At 34.4% G+C, this 21705-nt stretch overlaps 1 protein-coding gene and 1 long non-coding RNA gene across 3 annotated transcripts in view; one reads left to right on the forward strand and one right to left on the reverse strand.

The window, feature by feature from the left end:
• LOC127968313 (AT-rich interactive domain-containing protein 3A-like) overlaps positions 1-6770 on the reverse strand; it is a 45548-nt gene extending 38778 nt beyond the window's left edge. The window contains exon 1 of one of the 2 annotated variants that reach the window (XM_052569433.1): positions 6475-6770. The gene's annotated coding sequence lies outside the window, so the exon portion shown is untranslated. Of the gene's footprint in view, positions 1-6145; positions 6359-6474 lie in introns of those variants that run through there. The other variant, XM_052569434.1, reaches the window with a different exon arrangement.
• A 12541-nt stretch (positions 6771-19311) lies between these two features.
• Positions 19312-20737, forward strand: LOC127968314 (uncharacterized). Its single transcript, XR_008155943.1, has 2 exons — positions 19312-19506; positions 20244-20737. It is a non-coding gene; the product is annotated as an uncharacterized LOC127968314 (long non-coding RNA).
• The last annotated feature ends 968 nt before the right edge of the window (positions 20738-21705 follow it).

Genomic DNA, 21705 nt, shown 5'->3' on the forward strand with positions numbered 1-21705 from the left:
CCTGTGAGGATTTCTTCACTAAGGCAACACTAGCACTACTGAACACACAAAAAGATGAACTTTTATCATTTATGATTAAACCGTTCGGTTCTCTATTGACCTCTGTCTTGCTTACCTTTAGGGCAAACATTAAAATAGCAAGCCATGTAAAGAAAGCTAAAATCTGAATCAACCGTGTTCCGAGTTTCAAGCCAGCTCTCACAAATATTATCAAGATTTAGCTATAGTTTAGAAGAAGCTAAAGCATAAATCATTACCAATGCTGGAATTAAAAAGACACCAATAAAATGATGCTTGTGTCACATGACTAGTAGCCTACAAGCATACTCTAAGAAAACGAGGTACAAAAGCTGTCACTGGGGCAGTACCATTTCAAAACTTACTAATACATTCCATTTAGGCAACTAATATGTACACTTTGATACTAATACATGCTTTTAGAATCCCCTATAGGGATAAAAAAGGTACAAGTGTTATTTTTAAAAAGGTACTGCCAAAGAGGCAGCAAGCTTTTGTACCTTTTTTTCTGAGAGTGCAGCAAAGTGAAAATAAAGTGAATAAATGTTTAATTAAATTCTGCCATTCAGTGTTTGTCTCAGTTGCTCATCAAACTGCAAGCAAGATGTGACATGCTAAAACTAGGCCGAACTATTTAAAATCATTATGGATTATGATCCTTTTATGACCTCAATCAAGAAGACTATTAGTAATACTTTAAAGAACAAGCAAAATGTTTTTTTTTTTTTCAAAACAAAGCAAAAAAAACTGAAGGAAATGGTGAGAAGATCCATCATATAAGATATACACCTTCCTGTACATTCACCCTGTATATTAGTCCACAGATGTGTTGCAAGTTGACTTACACCATACTGAAAAGCTCGTTAAACAATGAAATGTACATACATTACCCCATATGAACATTTTCTGCATCTCTGATATGTTCAACAGTCGATTACAAATCAACTAGTTCCAAGCAGCAGTTTTTACCACATTGTGCATGCACTGGATTTTACTGTCCCTTTAACATCACACACACATTTTTTTTTTGCTCTGACTGAAATCACTGTACAACAACACTGCTTGGGTCTACAGCCGTGTTTTGTTAAACTGTCATCTCTGCGTTCCAGAATCTTCCTGTGAATGTTGTCATTGTTCTTTTACTCTTTATGATCCCCATCACCAACGGAGCTCAGAGAGAAAGACAGCATTGTGGACAACACTGACACTTTTCAACATTCACTACCAAGCATGCATTTGCATGTGCATGTTTTAGTATTCATTCAGTCTGCCAATTTTCCAGCATGTAATTAAGCCTGTAATGCCTGTTGGTAATAAACTGGCTGAACGAGTTGGTAGTTTAACACAGAATTTTATTGCGGTTAATAACAGTTGTATAAATACATGGCCTAGATGACTTATGTTGTAAATCAATAAATCAAGTCTGTTGGTTTTGTCTGCATGCAAGTATGTTAGCATACCGCCAGCCTTTATGCTCCATAATAGTTTGTTAACCAAATTAGACGATGATCAAAAATTCTCCAGAACACAGGACAAATTATTCAGCTTTCTGTTACAAGAACATCTCTCCAAGTTGCTCAAAAAGTAGCCGGTCAGAAAAAAAAATGAAAAAAAATCAGCTGGCTGGGATTCCCTTATGGCACACTCCCAAACACTGAAATCATGACTTTTTTGGCAGGTGCTTGAGGTGAACAGCAGTGCACCACAGAAACGTTTTAATATGTGGCTTTTGGCAAAGGCGCAGTTTGAACCCGAGCCAAGCCACTCAACTGAATCCACACAACCTCCTCCCAACACGATTCTGAATAGCTGTTCTAAAGCTAGGAACTGCCTTTTTATAGACACATCTAATATGTTAAAGTCATCGTGTATCTGGGAATGCAGCACACTAAATCTAGTTACAAACAGAGGATTTACAGCACACAAAGTTATACACGTCACATACTTCGATTTGTTTTCTTACCTCACAGTTTGTAAAGCATTTTTGTTTCAATGGTGTTTTCTAAGTAACGGTGTGTTGGTCCAAATGGTGCATTCAAGTCATGTCGGATAGATCATATTTAGGAGTTAAATATCATTAAAACCATTTAAAGTTGGGGGAGTGTCAATGAAAAAACATGTAGCGTCCAACGGATGCAACCAAAGGCTATAGATACTGACGGAAAATATGTTGAAATTAATAAAATGATTATTTCTTTGTCAAGTACAATAAAACTATGCTACATATACAAAATATTATATAATTGCCATAGAATATATAATGATTTGGTTTACATGACCTTCATAAATGGAATTAAAATGATGCATATTCTTTATTCAAAATTTTGTAGATGTAGAGTTAAATATTGTATGTCGAAAAGTTAAAACGCCATCTTGTTCCGACCAAAGTGACTTGACTCATAAATACAAACTTTCTAGTAGATCTTCAATGCATTATTAGGCTACATTTACATGACAACTATTTAAAAAAAGTTTCACATAAACACACACAAAAAAAATGTATCCCTGAAAAGGGCCAAAAATGCTGTATAAGGTATGCCAGGCCAGTAGTTGGCGCTGTCACCTTGTTAGTAAACACTACCCGTAGGGAAGTGACAATTATATGATGTATATGATGCATCTCCGCTGTTGGTTGTAATATTGGTGAAGTAAAGCAAAGCGTTAGCAAACTCTTGAGCAGCAAAAACAGTATCAGTACTCCGCCATTGTTGTGCATGTTTGTTCGCGCTTGTCTTTAAAATCAATAAGTACCGCATGTCTGCATATCTAACATTGTCATGTAAACAGCCCCTTAGTCAATGACGATTATAACGATGCCTTTCGGGAATACTGGGTTGATCCAGTAGCTGTCGATTTACATTTGCTTTAAACACATCCTTGTGCGAGCGAACGGGACTCTGTGAAGAGCAACAACAGTTATTATTTACAATCACAGACATGTTGACTGAGCATGTGAACGCCAATCAGAGGCTATTTAGAGTCCAAATCCACAATTTTCCTCTAAACGACAAAGTATAAACCCAAATAAACTCAATGCAAATAAGATATTCATTGCGTAGTAAAGAAAAAGACGTTTTCACTCAGTCAGTGAGCTCGCGCTGCGTCTGCATTAATAGCTTCACTGATTATAAACAAAGCGCTATTTGCTTGTTTTATGTAAACACATCCATAATTTGAATAAAAGTAAAATTTTTCATGCTGATATGAACACACTGCAAAGTTTCAGGAGTGATGACTGTATTTAAATGCAGGACCGAATCTGAAATAGATGTTTGGTATAATAATAACCACAGTATTTAAAGACTACACACTTATATTTAGTGTATTAACTACTTACATGTATTAATAGCACTGATAACTATTTTTATAATCAAATAGTAAAAAAATCTTGATATGGCACCAGAATTGGTTGAATTGATTCGTTACAAGTTTGTACAGCATTTCTGTTTAAATGCTGCTTTCTGTTTCACTTGAGTAAAGAGTTGCTCAACAGCTTTGTGCTGAAATGGCCACACCGAGACATGCATATGGATTAATCTAAAAACAGAGCAGTTCCCTCCTCCTTGAGCTGCGACACTAGATATCTGATCCCGCTCAACACTACCTAGAGACACACGAAGATGAAACCAGTTTGACCAGCTCGGAGCAGAGCTTGTCAAGCTGAAAACCTGCAAATAAGATGACGGCTGATACGGTTGTGTCTTTCTGATCAGGACAGGTGTGACAGGATGCATTGCCTTATTCCTGCTCGTACCTCCCCTTATAAGTTCACATCCCACACCCACTTATTTCACATACTAACAACCCCAGGACACATCCCATATGTAGGTCACCCCCCCCCCCCTCCCATCCCCGAAATACAGAGAATGCAGCTGCAAAGAATTTGTGTTCGTGGTATTTGCACATTAATTATATAAACACGGAATTAGAATTAAACCAACATTTCTGACCTCTCTTACACCAAACAAGCATTACAGTTCCTCTTCTGGAGCTTGTCCCTTTCTGTTTGGTTTACAGCTCACTTCTATCCTTATGCATTTCATGCAAATCTGCTGACAAACAGACTCTTTTACATTATGTATACTCTAGCCACAGGACTGGTATAGAATCACGTCGTCTGACACACTGAAAACTGAACCACACTATTAGAAACGCACGTCTGTGTTGTGAACCTTGCTTCCTGTGCACAAGATTGAGACAGTACCATCTCTTTAGACTCCGCTTGTTAGGTCTTTAAGACCTGAAATATATCACCAAACACGTCTTTAACTCTAATCCGCTCTCCCTCTCAGGCCAAAGGGCATTTAGCAGGAGGCCCCGTAAACCAACACATGAGATTTTACTAAAAGCGCCTGACAGCAGACAAACATGCCACAATATTAATTTTCCCAAAGGAAAATGAGAGGCATATAGTCTCAAAAAGCTGTACGATTTTTCCCAAGTTTCAAATTAAAGGACGCAAACAACACACACTTTGTTTTCCATCTTGCTTTTGAGCACCCAAATTATGGACATTTCTCATTTAGCTTTCTATGAAGTCAACAAGACATTTAAGGAAATCTTGCATCGTCCAAGATTCATTATAAGCCTTGATATAAAAGTAAACATTATGCATAGATGAATCCATTTTTACGTTTGATCACAGAGTTCTTCCTAAAAAATGGAAACATTTTACCTTTGAGTCCTTAAAAGTTACAAACCTTCACTCGGATCCAGACTAAAGATGCTGTATGATGCACGCCAGACCAGTAGATGGCGATGTCAGTTTGTAAATAAAAACGATGCATCTGCGCCTATAGACTGAATATGTAATAGGCATGTGCATATCATCACTGTTAACATCAAATTTGCATTTTGTTGGCTTACATGGGGTGGGTAACGGTATCATTTTCAAAAACGTTCATTTGAAACCCGTTTTTTAAAAGTTTGCATTTTCACGCCAACACTGTTGACGTATAAAAGAACGGCCAATTCCCATTAAAACGTTTTCCATTTGTTATGTAACGTTATTCATAAACGCCCCCAAATGCCTATATATATATATATATATATATATATATATATATATATATATATATACACACACCAAGATTAAGTGTGGGTGGATACTGAATTAAATATGTTTTCCAGCTGTTGTTGCAAATTGTACCATGTGTAGTGCGTAGTGTTTCGGTACAGTGTGTGATAAAGCTGTGTGTAGTCTATGCAAACAAATGTCTTTTTCTGTTTATGTGGAACAGAAATCTAATTATGTCTGGAGAGTATCTGCTCTGTGCTAATTTAAAAAGGTCATTAAGAATGGAGAGAATTAAATTAAATCAGTCTAAATCCATATTTCCAACAGGATTATTTAGAAGACATACATATACATACACATATATATATATATGGGTGTGTGTGTGTGTGTGTGTGTGTGTGTGTGTGTGTGTGTGTGTTCAGTTCATAAGGACAACACACATTTCTGTGTTAGTGTTGGCTAACACTGCAGTCCTTTGGTGAGATGTTTCAGAACCCTTTAAAATATCAAGAGGAATGAACAAAAAAACCTCAGTAACAATGAACATTTTCACACAATCAGCCATACAAGCACACAAAGTGAAAACCACAATTATGTCAAAAATAAGACTCACACTTTCCTATTGTTGATTATTCATTAGTTCCATAAATAAAAGGCAGCAGATGAAAATATTACACAACAACACCATTACACCACTGTCTTCTAATATTTCCTTTTTTCCGTTTATTGTTATTGCATAAATTAAAGACTTAATTTTGAAATGAGCAACTTGCAACATTTTTCAATTGAACAGTTAGATAACCTAAAATAAGGAAGAACATTTGAACACATTTAGAATAAAAATTACTTCACATAAACAGAATGCAATTGATTATATTATTAAATTATAATAGTTACTATTTTGTATTATAATCATTAATCAATCATTCAAAATGATTTTTTTAGTAATTATTGTGTCAGCAGAAATGTATTGTTCTGTAGCTATATGACACTTAAAAAAGGCAAAAAGTAAAAATGCATGCAATAAAATCGTTACACTACTTCCACATCCACAAGATCACAGATAATCGATCTAGATACAGAAAAAAGGGTCTTTAAAATATGACTTACCTTTTTAAAACTACATCAAGAATTTTGGAAAATAACAAAAGACATAAAGAAACCCTCCGGGGATTTAAGCCACACTTATTTGCATATACACATCGCGTGCCTGAAGGCAGTTACTGTATGTGTTTGTATCGAGTGTTTATTCTGATGGCTGTAATGTATACACTGACACCAAAACTACTGCCAGACAAACACATCCCCAGCTTTAAACATCCAAAACAGTCATTAAAACTCAATACACGCCAGAGACGTAATGCACTTCCCATAAAGTCATCACAAACAGAATCATGTGAATGTAACATTAGGCTGAGAGGAAAAAAAGACACACTTACCAGTTTAACTTCCGTTCAGTTTTTTTTTTCCTTGGGAAGCGGAAGGAACATTCCTGATTTCCCCGTGAAAACAAGCCGCTCGCGACGCTCTCTCAGGCAATGTTTGATCACGCGAGAGCCTATAGAAACAGTATGGCTCGTGCTCTGTCTAAAGCGCTTCTCTCTTCCTCATTTGATTTCGATATAGAGGTTAATTTGGCTGTAACATCATATGTGTCTAATCTGAGGCGGTGCCGCGGGCGGCGAGGCAAACCATTGGTTGACAAACAGCAATCAGATGCAAATTCCAAACCTCTGAATCAATGGGGCAGCCTTCCCCCATTCTATAGGAAACATCTACAAATGACTCGACGCTGATACATAGATGAAGGGTCCCGCACTGAAGGGCCTTTGTGCATAAGAATTGAGTTTGGGCCTCGTGTTACATTTGTGATGAAGCTCGAAACCCATTAGGAAAAGCCAGACATTAAGATCCCCGGTCTGTGCATGTGAGCATATATATTTATATGCATGCATATATACGCTATACGATGCTATCTATACATTTGGCGACGATCCCTGCCAGGGGCCCTTCCCTTTTATTATCACGGCTGCTGCTGTTTGTGATCTCGTGCATACATATAGATACTAGAGCTGTATCTCGTCGATTTATCATTAATAAACAACCAGAATAGTTGCGAGGAACAAACGATTATTAATAAGGAATTAAACTAATTTAGGATTTGATTTGAAACAAGTATATTTTAACAGCATTAAATAGCCTTGGTATAAAACGCACTTTGTTTATTATAGTAGGCTAAGCCTAAAAACAAAAATACTCTTAAGATAAAAAGCGAAGGGGGAGGTATTATGATATTATCTGAAATTATCTGACTAGCTATGATATAAGTGTCTTGCGTATCAAGTGGTTGGCATTTCTGAGAACTGATCCATGCATGTATCAGGTTAAAGTGCAGAAAAGTTAGCACGGTATTTAGTTTCCACCTACTGGACAGAACGAGTATTGCATTTTCAGACAAAAAGGTACAAAAGCTGTCACTGACTCTGGTGAAGGTAGTGATATGAAGCATTTATGCACTAAGATGCAACTTTAAGGCTGATGGTATTCAAACATTTCACAAAAATTGTAAACCAACGCATATACTGTTCAAAACGAAGACAATACATCAGTTTCTAGAGGACATGGAAACTGACTTCAATAAGGAACATATACACCATGAGCGCAGTTGAGTAATATTAATTACAAAAACAGAAGTAAGTTCAGAGAAAAGCTCTAACTGTAATGGCCGTCATGTTCAAGTTTCTATACTTTTAGAGCCCCTGTATGGACCATTAAAACAACTTTGATATTTATAGTGATGAAACATTTAAAAACCCATTTCAAATGATTATATATATGATTCAGATATAGTCTAGTGTTACAACATACATTGACACACTCATAATACAAACATGAACACGACTGATAAAGCTGCAGATTTCAATGTCAAAATTAATCCTCAAAAGTGACTACATTTATTAGATAATATTATATAATATATATATAATAATAATACATTTATTTTAAGCTCCAAAATTAGGAGGTTACCCACAAATACCATATATTTTACAGACTATTACTCTTGTATATATTTACTTTACCTGAACGAAAATGAAAGAGATAAACAAAACCTTTGTTTCAAAATATATTCAATACATTTATTGTTTCTCATTTGCTGCATAAATATATACGCAAAAATTTCCATTTCGCCTTCTTAAAAGCGGGCTTTTGTGCCATCTAGTGGTTGAGAGGAGAATACAATTAAATGCGCATTTTAACCTGATTTTAACCCGGAGTTTAACTCTACATACTAATTCTTGTTTGACTATTTTAAACAGTTGTCAAATTGCCTCTGAGTTGTCATCAAATATTTTGTCAAATATTTGTTTATATTTTTAATGCATTTTTTTTATACATAAATGTTTCTTTAAACATTATTTTTTTCAACAGCTGCAGTACTGATGTTGGAGAAACAATGGTTGTTGCCATTTTTTTTTGTTAGTGGAGCAAAATGAAAAGTAGCTTGAGATATGTGTGTGTGTGCACCGAAATATTTGTGCTTGTTCACTTACTATTTCTACATGAATAAATGAATCAATATATTGAATACATTTAAACAGAGAGGCAATATATGTAAGAAAGAAAAAAATTACATATTTTGAACGTGAATACGATCATGATACACTTTAATCTCAACAAAGCATCAACAATTAATCCATTTGCGTAGACTCTTAGAAAAAGATTCATTGGAGTTCTATGTAGAACCATAGGGGTGACTTCATCATGTAACTTTAGGTTAGTCTAAATGCGTGCACTTTTTAGGCACAATTTGTTTAGTTTTTGAATATACTTGATGCTGTTAAAAGGCACATCATTAATACAAAAAATACCAGTTCATGCAGATATCACACCTAAACACGCTTGGAAAACGTAATTAGAACTAGCTACTAAATTAGTTAAAAATGCCTGTCCATATGATTCGCGAACAACAAACTCACTCAAATGATTCGCGATCCTGCTCCGAACTCCCGAATTGATTCAAATGATTTGCGATCCCCAAACTTACTCAAATGATTCTCGAACACACTTTGAACTCCCGAACTGATACAAATGATTCGCGATCCCGCTCCGAACTCCCAAACTGATTCAAATGATTCGCGAACACGCTTTGAACTCCCGAACTGACTCGAATGATTCGCGAACCCGCTACGAACTCCCGAACTGATTCAAATGATTTGCAATCCCCAAACTGAGTCAAATGATTCGCGAACACACTTTGAACTCCTGAACTGACTCAAATGATTCGCGAACTCGCTACGAACTCCCGAACTGATACAAATGATTAGCGATCCCCCTATTTAAAAGCATTAAATAGCCTAGGTATATACACTCACTATGTTTATTATAGTAAACCTAAAAACAAAAATACTCTTAAGATAAAAAGCGAAGGGGGAGGTATTATGATATTATCTGAAATTATCTGATTAGGTATGATATAAGTGTCTTGCGTATCGAGTGGTTGGCATTTCTGAGAACTGGTCCATGCACGTATCTGGTTAAAGTGCAGAAACGTTAGCACGGTATTTCGTTTCCACCTACTGGACAGAACGAGTATTGCATTTTCAGACAAAAAGGTACAAAAGCTGTCACTGACTCTGGTGAAGGTAGTGAGCGATATGTAGTATTTAGGAGCTAAGATGCAACTTTAAGGCTGATGATACACAGATGGCAAGTAATGGCAACATTGCTCAAATAGTTACCAAGTGTTTCATATCCCTAAAGCGCCACCTTTTAAGTTTAAATAATTTACAAAAGTTTAACTTCTGAATGGGTACCGCCGCCCCATGCAGTGGCAGCTTTTGTACTTTTTCATGTTGTGTAAAGTGGCCCCAAATACTGTTGCATTTCAAAATTCAAAATGTGACAGGCACACTTTTCATAAAACAAATCCTTTCAAACATTTCACAGAAATTGTAAAACAATGCATATACTGTTCAAAACGAAGACAATACATCAGTTTCTAGAGGACATGTAACCTGCGGTTATTTTGGCGAGGAGAGAAACTGACTTCAATAAGGAACATATACACCATGAGCGCAGTTGAGTAATATTAATTGTAAAAACAGAAGTTAGTTCAGAGAAAAGCTGAACTAATGGCCGTCATGTTCAAGTTTCTATACTTTTGGAGCCCCTGTATGGACCATTAAAACAACATTTATATTTATAGTGATGAAACATTTAAAAACCCATTTCAAATGATTTTATATGATTCAGATATAGTCTAGTGTTACAACATACATTGACACACTCATAATACAAACATGAACACGACTGATAAAGCTGCAGATTTCAATGTCAAAATTAATAATCAAAAGTTAATACATTTATTAGACAACTGTCTCACAACTCCAGCCATATAATGTACTATATATTTAGGCTTCATAAATACATGAATATTGTCCTGGACATTAAACAACCGCAATCAAGACATAGGCCTACAAATGATTTTAAATGTATTTCTGATAGATCTGCAAGATGTGATCTATTGATGCAACACATGACAAACGAAGCTAAAGGCACATCTTAAGGAAAATGTGCTTTTCATTACTTCCATATTGTGTTGTTTAATTAAACAATGATGGAGCAGCACATTTTGTGGGCAAATAAATCATTAAAGTTGTTCATTAAATGTATGTATGTATGTATGTATATATATATATATATATATATATATATATATATATATATATAATTTATTGTAAGCTCAAATATTAGGGGGTTACCCACAAATACCATATCTTTTATAGACTATTACTATTGTATTAATTTACTTTACCTGAATGAAAATGAAAGAGATAAACAAGACCTTTGTTTCAAAATATATTCAATACATTTATTGTTTCTCATTTGCTGCATAAATATATACGATTGTTTTGTAAAAACTAAATACAAATAAAATAAATATTAAATAAAATGACAGAGACATCAATTTTGCATTGCTGCCGGTGATGTTCAACTTAAAGAAAAATAATTATATCAGGATCATGCAAAAATTTCCATTTCGCCTTCTTAAAAGCGGGCTTTTGTGCCATCTAGTGGTTGAGAGGAGAATACAATTAAATGCGCATTTTAACCTGATTTTAACCCGGAGTTTAACTCTACATACTAATTATTGTTTGACTATTTTAATCAGATGTCAAATTGCCTCTGAGTTGTCATCAAATATATTGTCAAATATTTGTTTATATTTTTAATGCATTTTTTATATATAAATGTTTCTTTAAACATTATTTTTTTCACCAGCTGCAGTACTGATGTTGGAGAAACACAATGGTTGTTGCTATTTTTTTTTTGTTAGTGGAGCAAAATGAAAAGTAGCTTGAGATATGTGTGTGTGTGCACCGAAATATTTGCGCTTGTTCACTTAATATTTCTACATGAATAAATGAATCAATATATTGAATACATTTAAACAGAGAGGCAATATATGTCAAAGAAAAAAAAACATATTTTGAACGTGAATACGATCATGATACACTTTAATCTCAACAAAGCATCAACAATTAATCCATTTGCGTAGACTCTTAGAAAAAGATTCATTGGGGTTCTATGTAGAACCATAGGGGTGACTTCATCATGTAACTTTACTTTAGTCTAGATGCGTGCACTTTTTAGGCACGATTTGTTTAGTTTTTGGAATATACTTGAAACTGTTAAAACATATCACATCTAAACACGCTTGGAAAACGTAATTAGAACTAGCTACTAAATTAGTCAAAAATGACTATCCACATACAGCTATGATTCGCGATCCCCAAACTGACTCGAATGATTCGCGATCCCGCTCCGAACTCTCGAACTGATTCAAATGATTTGCGATCCCCAAACTGACTCAAATGATTCTCGAACACACTTTGAACTCCCGAACTGATACAAATGATTCGCGATCCCGCTCCGAACTCCCAAAATGATTCAAATGTTTTTGCGATCCCCAAACTGACTCAAATGATTCTCGAACACACTTTGAATTCCCGAACTGACTCAAATTATTCGCGATCCCGCTACAAACACCCGAACTGATACAAATGATTCGCGATTCCGCTCTGAACTCCCGAACTGATTCAAATGATTTGCGATCCCCAAACTGACTCAAATGATTCGCGAACCTGCTACGAACTCCCGAACTGACTCAAATGATTCGCGATCCCCGAACTGACTCATATGATTCGCGAACACGCTTTGAACTCCAAAACTGACTCGAATGATTCGCGATCCCGCTCCGAACTCCCGAACTGATTCAAATGATTTGCGATCCCCAAACTGACTCAAATGATTCGCGAACACACCCGAACTGATACAAATGATTCGAGATCCCGCTATTTAACAGCATTAAATAGCCTAGGTATAAACACTCACTTATATGTTTATTATAGTAAACCTAAAAACAAAAATGCACTTAAGATAAAAAGCGAAGGGGGAGGTATTATGATATTATCTGAAATTATCTGATTAGGTATGATATAAGTGTCTTGCGTATCAAGTGGTTGGCATTTCTGAGAACTGATCCATGCACGTATCAGGTTAAAGTGCAGAAAAGTTAGCACGGTATTTAGTTTCCACCTACCGGACAGAACGAGTTTTGTTAAATGCTCACCTAATGTCTTTTTTTTTCACATTTAAGTATGTTACAGTTAAAGTACAGTACAGTTTTGTAACTTTTGTTACATAATTACATTTAAAATTACATTTTAATTTAAACTTTTTTTTTCATTTACCTGTGTATGTAAGCACAGTGTAGTGTTAATGTTCAAACTGTATTTACCATGGTAAAGTGTCTGACAACAATTAATATTCTTATTAGAATAAAACTGCCTCATTTTTTAACTGTAGACCTGTAGCTGAATAGTTTGGTCTACTACGCTGCTGAAATGTAATGTTGGTCATTATGGTGGAACTTAATATTTAATAACAAATATTTTCTGAAATGATACTTGGTATAAAAAGTTTGAGAACCAATGGTTTAAAAAAAAATGGTATAATATGAAATCCTTCTTTTTAAGAACTTTTCAGTAAACCATTTCTTCTTTCCCCTTGTAGAGTCATCAAGGATCCAGCTTGTTCTTGAAACATTGGTAAGAAATTGTTCATCTGCTACATTGCACTGTCACTTCTGCTAGAGATGTTTTGACCTTTTGTGATAGGTTTTGATTGTACTTAGTTTAATAAAGTGTTTAATGAATAGTGTTGTCCACTTTGTTTCCAACCTCACTGTTACTGAACTGTAAAGTGAAAATATTGTTTGATTTATTTTGCATTCAGTTTTCAGTTAAATATATTTCACAATATCAAAGTTATTGTGAACATACCTAAACTCACTGGTTAAATCTTATGTGTCCTCCAGAAGTTTGCGCTCTGCAAGTGAACGACTCCTTGTGGTGCCGTCCCAAAGAAGTTCCAAATCACTCTCACGGTCCTTTTCCTGGACTGTGTCCAGCTGCTGGAATGACCTTCCAATCTCAATCCGAACTGCTGAGTCTTTACTCATTTTCAAGAAACATCTTAAGACTCATCTTTTTCACCAGAACTTAACCAACTAATGCTAGCACTTTTCCTTCTTTTCTTGTCTTTCATATATAAAAAAACCTGGCTATGCGTTCTGTACTAGACTAACTGAGACTTGTCATGGCACTTGTATCCTGTTGTTGTTCGCTTGTACACCTGACTGCTTCTGTTCTTCTCATTTGTAAGTCGTTCTGGATAAAATCGTCTGTTAAATGATTAAATGTAAATGTTTATACAGGACGGTACAGAAAGTGCACAAGTGGGAGAGAGTGGAGGGGACGGCGTCAGAATGGACCTAGCGCTGGGACTCTTTCAAGGATCACCTGAAGCACAACCACACTGTATACACGAGGCTGCTGATTCTAACATTTTAGAGTCCCCTTCGATACAAATACATTCTGCATTCCCCACGGTAAAGAAGACACAGTCCGGGGGGTTCCCGTTAGAAATCAACTGGTGGAAGGTTCCCTGCTCGTACTGTTCAACACATTTTCACTGCACAAATGTACACAACTCTTGTAGTGAGACATATTACTAAAACATGTTTTTGACAGAAACTGTAGTTTTCCACTGAAATAAAAGATCCACTGGTTTCAGCCATAAAGGTTTGTCTTGTAAGTGCTGGAAAAAATATGCATTTATGTGCCAAATTATTCTACAAAAACCTTTAAATATTATTGTATTTGGATTGTTCTACTACATGTTTTTAGCAATACCTCCATGCATACTCTGCATCATAAAGTTTGGAATTATTTTCAACTGTTTTATACAGTATGTTTCCAAAATTAAACTGCTGTTTTACAATTTTGAGCCTGTGGTAGTTTATAGAAGTTGATTGTAAAGCCATTGCTGCCAGTCATTAAATTTTTAGCCTTGCATGTACCGTGTTGATCTAAATACCAGCTAGGATCTAGGTGTATTTATACACGCGGTGCAAGGTACAAAGGGGACACTAACTATTCACAATCAACACCTCATTCAGCTTTCATGCCAGGTCTGCAGCCCGACCCTAATTCATCCCGCTCCCAACTCCCGAACTGATTCAAATGATTTGCGATCCCCAAACTGATAAAAAAAAAAAAAAAAAAAAAAAAAATAATAATAATAATATATATATATATATATATATATATATATATATATATATATATATATATATATATATATATATATATATATATATATATATATATTTTTTTTTTTTAAGCTCAAATATTAGAGGGTTACCCACAAATACCATATATTTTAAAGACTATTTGTATTTATTTACTTTACCTGAACGAAAATGAAAGAGATAAACAAGACCTTTGTTTCAAAATATATTCAATACATTTATTGTTTCTCATTTGCTGCATAAATATATACGATTTTTAAAAAAAAAAAATAAATAAATACAAATAAAAGAAATATTAAATAAAATGACAGAGACATCAATTTTGCATTGCTGCCGGTGATGTTCAACTTAAAGAAAAATAATTATATAAGGATCATGCAAAAATTTCCATTTCGCCTTCTTAAAAGCGGGCTTTTGTGCCATCTAGTGGTTGAGAGGAAAATACAATTAAATGCGCATTTTAACCTGATTTTAACCCGGAGTTTAACTCTACATACTAATTATTGTTTGACTATTTTAAACCGATGTCAAATTGCCTCTGAGTTGTCATCAAATATTTTGTCAAATATTTGTTTATATTTTAATGCATTTTATATATAAATGTTTCTTTAAACATTATTTTTTTCACCAGCTGCAGTACTGATGTTGGAGAAACACAATGGTTGTTGCTATTTTTTTTTTGTTAGTGGAGCAAAATGAAAAGTAGCTGGAGATATGTGTGTGTGCACCGAAATATTTGCGCTTGTTCACTTAATATTTCTACATGAATAAATTAATCAATATATTGAATACATTAAACAGAGAGGCAATATATGTCAAAGAAGCATGATACACTTTAATCTCAACAAAGCATCAAAAATTAATCCATTTGCGTAGACTCTTAGAAAAAAGGGTTCATTGAAGTTCTATATAGAACCATAGGGGTGACTTCATCATGTAACTTTACATTAGTCTAGATGCGTGCACTTTTTAGGCACGATTTGTTTAGTTTTTGAATATACTTGATACTGTTAAAAGGCACATCATTAAAACAAAAAAATATGAGTTCATGCACATATCACACCTAAACACGCTTGGAAAACGTAATTAGAACTAGCTACTAAATTAGTTACAAATGCCTGTCCATATACAGCTATGATTCGCGATCCCCAAACTGACTCGAATGATTCGCGATCCCGCTCCGAACTCCCGAACCGATTCAAATCATTTGCGATCCCCAAACTGATTCAAATGATTCGCAAACACGCTACGAACTCCCAAACTGACTCAAATGATTCGCGAACACGCTTTGAACTCCCGAACTGATACAAATGATTCGCGATCCCGCTACGAACTCCCGAACTGATTCAAATGATTTGCGATCCCCAAACTGACTCAAATGATTCGCGAACCCGCCACGAACTCCCGAACTGATTCAAATTTTTTGCGATCCCCAAACTGACTCAAATTGATTCGCGAACCCGCCACGAACTCCCGAACTGATACAAATGATTCGCGATCCCGCTAAGAACTCCCGAACTGATTCAAATGATTCGTGAACAAGCTTTGAACTCCCGAACTGACTCAAATGATTCACGATCCCGCTATTTAACAGCATTAAATAGCCTAGGTATAAACACTCACTTATATGTTTATTATAGTAAACCTAAAAACAAAAATGAACTTAAGATACAAAGCGAAGGGGGGAGGTATTATGATATTATCAGAAATTATCTGATTAAGTATGATATAAGTGTCTTGCGTATCAAGTGGTTGGCATTTCTGAGAACTGATCCATGCACGTATCAGGTTAAAGTGCAGAAAAATTAGGTACTAAGATGCAGCTTTAAGGCTGATGACACACAGATGGCAATTGATGGCGACATTGCTCAAATAGTTACCAAGTGTTTCATATCCCTAAAGCGCCACCTTTTAAGTTTAAATAATTTACAAAAGTTTCACTTCTGAATGGGTACCGCCGCCCCATGCAGTGGCAGCTTTTGTACTTTTTCATGTAATGTGAAGTGGCCCCAAATACTGTTGCATTTAAAATTCAAAATGTGACAGGCACACTTTTCATAAAACAAATCCATTCAAACATTTCACAGAAATGGTAAAACAATGGATATACTGTTCAAAACGAAGACAATACATCAGTTTCTAGAGGACATGTAACCTGCTGTTATTTTGGCGAGGAGAGAAACTGACTTCAATAAGGAACATATACACCATGAGTGCAGTTGAGTAATATTAATTGCAAAAACAGAAGTTAGTTCAGAGAAAAGCTCTAACTGTAATGGCCGTCATGTTCAAGTTTCTATACTTTTGGAGCCCCTGTATGGACCATTAAAACAACTTTGATATTTATAGTGATGAAACATTTAAAAACCCATTTCAAATGATTTTATATATAATTCAGATATAGTCTAGTGTTACAACATACATTGACACACTCATAATACAAACATGAACACGACTGATGAAGCTGCAGATTTCAATGTCAAAATTAATAATCAAAAGTGAATACATTTATTAGACAACAGTCTCACAACTCCAGCCATATAATGTACTATATATTTAGGCTTCATAAATACATGAATATTGTCCTGGACATTAAACAAGCGCAATCAAGACATAGGCCTACAAATGATTTTAAATGTATTTCTGATAGATCTGCAAGATGTGATCTATTGATGCAACACATGACAAACGGAGCTAAAGGCACATCTTAAGGAAAATGTGCTTTTCATTATTTCCATATTGTGTTGTTTAATTAAACAATGATGAAGCAGCACATTTTGTGGGCAAATAAATCATTAAAGTTGTTCATTAAATGTATGTATGTATATTATATATATATATATATATATATATATATATATATATATATATATATATATATATATATATATATATATATATATATATATATATATAATAAATTTATTGTAAGCTCAAATATTAGGGGGTTACCCACAAATACCATATCTTTTATAGACTATTACTATTGTATTAATTTACTTTACCTGAATGAAAATGAAAGAGATAAACAAGACCTTTGTTTCAAAATATATTCAATACATTTATTGTTTCTCATTTGCTGCATAAATATATACGATTGTTTTGTAAAAATTAAATACAAATAAAATAAATATTAAATAAAATGACAGAGACATCAATTTTGCATTGCTGCCGGTGTTGTTCAACTTAAAGAAAAATAATTATATCAGGATCATACAAAAATTTCCATTTCGCCTTCTTAAAAGCGGGCTTTTGTGCCATCTAGTGGTTGAGAGGAGAATACAATTAAATGCGCATTTTAACCTGATTTTAACCCGGAGTTTAACTCTACATACTAATTCTTGTTTGACTATTTTAATCGGATGTCAAATTGCCTCTGAGTTGTCATCAAATATATTGTCAAATATTTGTTTATATTTTTAATGCGTTTTTTATACATAAATGTTTCTTTAAACATTATTTTTTTCACCAGCTGCAGTACTGATGTTGGAGAAACACAATGGTTGTTGCTATTTTTTTTTTGTTAGTGGAGCAAAATGAAAAGTAGCTTGAGATGTGTGTGTGTGTGCACCGAAATATTTGTGCTTGTTCACTTAATATTTCTACATGAATAAATGAATCAATATATTGAATACATTTAAACAGAGAGGCAATATGTGTCAAAGAAAAAAATTACATATTTTGAACGTGAATACGAGCATGATACACTTTAATCTCAACAAAGCATCAACAATTAATCCATTTGCGTAGACTCTTAGAAAAAGATTCATTGGGGTTCTATGTAGAACCATAGGGTTGACTTCATCATGTAACTTTACTTTAGTCTAAATGCGTGCACTTTTTAGGCACGATTTGTTTAGTTTTTGGAATATACTTGAAACTGTTAAAAGGCACATCATTAACATGATTTGCGATCCCCAAACTGACTCAAATGATTCTCGAACACACTTTGAACTCCCGAACTGATACAAATGATTCGCGATCCCGCTCCGAACTCCCAAAATGATTCAAATGTTTTTGCGATCCCCAAACTGACTCAAAAGATTCTCGAACACACTTTGAACTCCCGAACTGACTCAAATGATTCGCGATCCCCGAACTGACTCATATGATTCGCGAACACGCTTTGAACTCCAAAACTGACACGAATGATTCGCGATCCCGCTCCGAACTCCCGAACTGATACAAATGATTCGAGATCCCGCTATTTAACAGCATTAAATAGCCTAGTAGGGCTGTAGTACTCGAGTCCGGTCTTGGACTCGAGTCCGGACTCAAGACATTTTTCTGTCGTCTCGGACTTGTCTCGGACTCGTTGAATTTGCACTCGGACTTGTCTCGGACTTGGCCATTGGACTCGCCAAGTCTTCTAGTTGGTCTCGACCGAGTCCAGCAAAAAAATAAAATAAAAAATTTCTCCTTCAATACAAAACCACATTTGCATGATGTCGCGACTGAAAACGTGTGGAAAACGCTAGGCGCACCGCTCTCCTTATTTCCAAAGCACTGTAATCTGTGCTTGCGCTCCAGTGGCGTCTGCTGTTGCTGGGCAACCATGACCCGCTCTCCATGATGACGCAGAAGTTTCAGCAAAGAATAAATGGAATTCCAGCACTTAAAATCATAGACATATAAATAACTAGACGCCTCATTGGCCGCTCGACCGCACGTCAACGTCGCCGCCATATTGGAGCGGGCAACTGTCATAACTCTCAAATCAGGACAGAAGAAAACATATCTGACTCATCGACAGATTGGACACCTACAAACCGTCACACGATAGTAAAAACAGATCTCGGGGTGTTATCTGTCACAGGTAAGACTCAGCTGTTCTTTCTCGATGTTTTTGGTCATTTTTAACTTTATGTTGACAGCTTAATTAACCACCAGTGTCAGACGATTAATAATATCGCTAGCGTAGTTAGCAGTGAAGGCTGAGACTTCATAAGAACTCAGAGTTTAAATGAATTCTTATTACGTTTTAACTTATATTGCCATTTATATAATAAACTAAATGGTGTTATGAGCACAATATACAGAGTGAGCCCTTTGACTGTCTAGATTAATGATGGAGCTAAAGCTTCTCTCTTTAATTTCACTACCGTTACTTATTTACAAAGATGAAGTGGTAACACTTTAGAATACTAGTCCTTTAGTTAATGTTAGTTAATGTATTAATTAACATGAACAAACAATGAACAATACATTTATTACTGTATTTATTCATCTTTGTTCATGTTAGTTAATGAAAATACAGTTTTTCATCGTTAGTTCATGCTAATTCAGAGTGCATTAACTAATGTTAACAAGCACAGCTTTTGTTTTAAATAATGCATTAGTAAATGTTGAAATGAACATCAACTAAGATTAATAAATGCTGTACAAGGATTGTTCTTGCTTAGATCATGTTAACTAAAGTAGTTAACTAATATTAACTAATGGACCGTTTTTCAAAAGTGTTACTGATTAAGTTCATCACTTGATTATAAGGATTTCATTGCTTTTCATAAAACTGTTAACTGATTCTATGTATTCTTTTTTCTTCTCTTTTAGCCATTTGCAAACAGGACAAGGACCGCCTTAAGGAAAGCTGAGGAAAGCTGTTCTCGGAGACAAGACTATACCTCCCTAGACTTGTGTTGTGTTTGTACTAAACCCAGAGCAGCCCTGAATGAATCGACAGAATGACCAGCTCATATTCTAATACTATAGACTGCATTTAAAAAGCTTTGCACAGGCTGTTTAATGCTGATAATGTACTGCGTGTGTCTTTACACAAAAACTACATGATGTTAATAGCCTAGAAATGAAAAACACAGGAACTCATAGTGAATCCAGCTGCATTATCATGATAAACTCATTGTGATGTTGTTATAATTATTATTTATTTTGATTAATATCAAGTTTTTGAGGGGAGCATCTCATATTCTGGTCTGTGATAAACAACTATACTTTGAGATTTTGTTGTGCAAGGTAAACCTTACACACTCACACCCAAACATTTATATGTGTTAACATACATGGAAAAATAAATCACTGTTTCAAAATGTGTGTTTTCTGCATGAGTGTGTGTAATGTGCATTATAGAACATATATATATATATATATATATATATATATATATATATATATATATATATATATATATATATATGTGTGTGTATGTATGTGTGTGTGTGTGTGTGTGTGTGTGTACATGTATATATTATACATGTATATATTTTACTTAAGGAGCTCATTAATTAAACACAATCTGGAACTCATGTCCACAATTTTTTTATATTGTGTCTGAATTTGATTAATAATTATTACACAAATAGTATTTTAAAATTACATTTCAATTTTTTTTATTTTACTCTTTAATTTACTATTAATTTATTCTTCATTTTTGTCTATTCTGTATTATTCCACCCTTGATATTACATATTCTTCTTGCTATTGTTAACCTATTGTTGTTCGGTTATTTATTATGGTATTATTCATATTATACAAATAATTTTTATACTATTATAAATCTATTATATCGAATATGTTATTGTAGCATTGTACTCGCTTTTCATATTATTCACTTTACTTTAAGTTGTACTACATGTACTTTTTAATATAACATATCACTTTTACTATATTTCTACTGTGAACTGTATCAGTTCATATTTTCATTTTCACTGGATCCATAGCCTCATCAGTTACATGTGTTATTATTTGTTGTGGAGTTCATCTGTAGGCTAGTGTGTCACTTTTTGATTTGTATTTACTTGTTTTATTAAATTTTCTCAACAATAGTAAATTATTAGTGTTTAAAGATGTATTACTTAGATTTTATCACAGAATTTCAAAGGGAATGAGCTGTGTTCTGATCTGAGACACGAAAGAGAGAAAAAAGAGAAAAATGTTGGGATTGAACACAGACAAGGCAATAAAATCAAATACATTTAATTAAATGAATATTCAAATTAAATTACATTCATATGTCACAGTTATACTAAATTAACATTAGAATTGTAAACCGAAAATA

This window comes from Carassius gibelio, chromosome B11, assembly GCF_023724105.1.
Source record: "Carassius gibelio isolate Cgi1373 ecotype wild population from Czech Republic chromosome B11, carGib1.2-hapl.c, whole genome shotgun sequence".
Classification (NCBI taxonomy): Eukaryota; Metazoa; Chordata; class Actinopteri; order Cypriniformes; family Cyprinidae; genus Carassius; species Carassius gibelio.